Raw genomic sequence first — 2,585 nt, forward strand, 5'->3', positions numbered from 1 at the left:
AAGTCACTCACTCAAGTCAAATAGCTTTGACCATAGCAGGAAGTTTGTATCCAAAAATCGTGCCTACATTTCATTCCTTGATGCAGCAGAACTACCAACTCTAATCTTAGCTACGATGGAGGTAAAATCCTTTGGTGATGTGAGGGTCATTGAAGTACAGCCTTATTACAATGAAGTCCAATATCTAAAAATTGTTCTTATTTTGGGCTTGTACCACAGTAAGAGCCAAGATTTTAAACTCTACTAAATACAAAACAAACAAGCAAAAAGACTTTATATATTTATGTTCATTTAAGAAAATCCTAGTAGTGATGTATTATTTTGAAGTATATAGTTAATATGTTTGGAGTTATTTAAAATTTATATTGAGAAAAATGTATTTTTACTATTGCTGTAGACAAGCGTCTACATAAGACTTAAATTGATTGTTGATTTCTATCAAACAACTTTTATAATACTTATTTTTATTGTTATAATATTTTATAAATTTTAAGGAATATGACAAAAAAGATATTGTAGGTATTGAAGGAGGGTCTCTGGGAGGAGTGGGGGTACAAAAGGGAAACAAGAATGTGATTTAATCCTTTTTACTTAAAATACGTTTTTAAATGTTAACAAATTCAGATAAATTGAAATCATGTAACTTTTCTCATCATAATGCAATAAAAATAAAAAAAAACAGTTATGAGGCAAATTGAAAAATTGGGAACCTGATAATAATGTTGGTCTCTAAGAACATAAAGGAAATGCAATCAGGAAGTCACCACAGTTACAAAACTGCCACCTCACGGACAGCTCCGTGAATACTAGGCAACACCAAGATACCTCATGCCTGATACAATACACACCAGCGCAACTGATGCTTTTGGGCTAAGTTGTCAACATCCATGAAGCTAGTGAGCAGACGCTGTACCCTCCTACCCCATTACCATGGAAAAGTCAGACACTTATGACTCATTCCGGCCTTTTCTTTGTTGGAAAAACCAAAGGCAGCAGTAAGAAATGACTGCTTCTCTTCTGCCTTGCCAATCATATTGATTCTTCCCAATCATACTTGGAAAGACATTAGAAAATTGCAGAGGGTTTTTTTTGTTGTTGTTGTTGTTTGGTTTGGTTTGGTTTAGTTTGGTTTTTGGGTTTTTGGGTTTTGGGGGTTTTGGGTTTTGGGGCTTTTTAGGTTTTTTTTTTTTTCTCCACCATTTCAGCTTCTACAGTAAATCGGCCCACACTGGGAACAGGGGAAATGGCTGTGAAGCATCAATCAACTGTTTCCTCCAGCAGGACCAACTAAATGATCTTAAAAGAAAAATAAAGACTTGAATCTTGTATATATTGAGATTGTAGTGGTAAAAATATATTTTCTAAAAAATTGACTCATACAATATAACTATTACTCTATCCCCAACTATTATTCTGAATTCCTAGTTTCTGTCGAGACTCGTGATTGACCTGATTTTGGAACTGGTGTCCTGTATCTATTTGGCCTCTAGGTTAGACTTTTCAGCAGCGTGACCAAACACTGGGGGAAACAACTTACTGGGGAAGGGTTTTATTTTGCTCACGGTTTCAAAACTGTCCGTTCATTATAACAGAGGGGATATGGCAGCAGATACACATGCCACAGAAAACAGGGAGCAGCCCCACTCCACCCCTTTTATTTCATCCTGGGTCCTTGGTGTGCACGACTTTGAGAGGGAGCCTTCCCCTCATAGTTAACCTTCCCTGTAAATGTCAGAGTGTCCTTGACTAATGTAGGTGCTCCTCATCCAGTTGTCAATAGAGAATTAGAACCTCAGCTGGGTGTGGTGGTGCACACCTTTGATCTCAACACAGGCCGACAGATCTTCTGGAGTTCTAGGCTACCCTGGTTTTACAAAGTGAGTTCTAAGCCAATCAAGTCGTATAATGAGACTCAGTCTTAAAAAGGGGCAGTCAGGCAGTAATGGCGCACACCTTTAATCCCAGCACTTGGGAGGCAGAGGCAAGTGGATTTCTGAGTTCGAGGCCAGCCTGGTCTACAGAGTGAGTTCCAGGACAGCCAGGGCTACACAGAGAAACCCTGTCTCGAAAAAACAAAAAAAGAAGAAAAAAAAAGGGGGGAAGGGGAGAGCCATAACCTCCCAAGCTATTTCCAAAATATGTATATAATAAATTACAAATTGCATTATAAAATAGTAGGAACATATAACTAAGAAGAGCTCTTAGCAGCTAAGAGTAATTCTTCATACAATATTAAAAATGCTAAGGCTAGCAAATTAAATTCTTTAGTAAACATTTTTTTTTTTTTTTGCAAATTAAATTCTTAAAACAGGAATTCTTCCCCTTTTTTTCTGACCCAAATACTTCAGGAAAGCATGCTGTGATTAATAAAGGCTCATTGTGTCAATAATTACAGGATAAAGGAAAGAAACCCTACACTCAGTACCTAGGAATTCCTGGGATTCTATTACAACAATTTTCATTTTCTCTACTGAAAATACTTTTATCCTTCCACAGTCAATAAAAACTGACTGGCGCTGGGCGGTGGTGGCACACGCCTATAATTCCAGCACTTGGGAGGCAGAGGGAGGCGGATTTCTGAGTTC

This window comes from Mastomys coucha, unplaced genomic scaffold, assembly GCF_008632895.1.
Source record: "Mastomys coucha isolate ucsf_1 unplaced genomic scaffold, UCSF_Mcou_1 pScaffold22, whole genome shotgun sequence".
Lineage (NCBI taxonomy): Eukaryota > Metazoa > Chordata > Mammalia > Rodentia > Muridae > Mastomys > Mastomys coucha.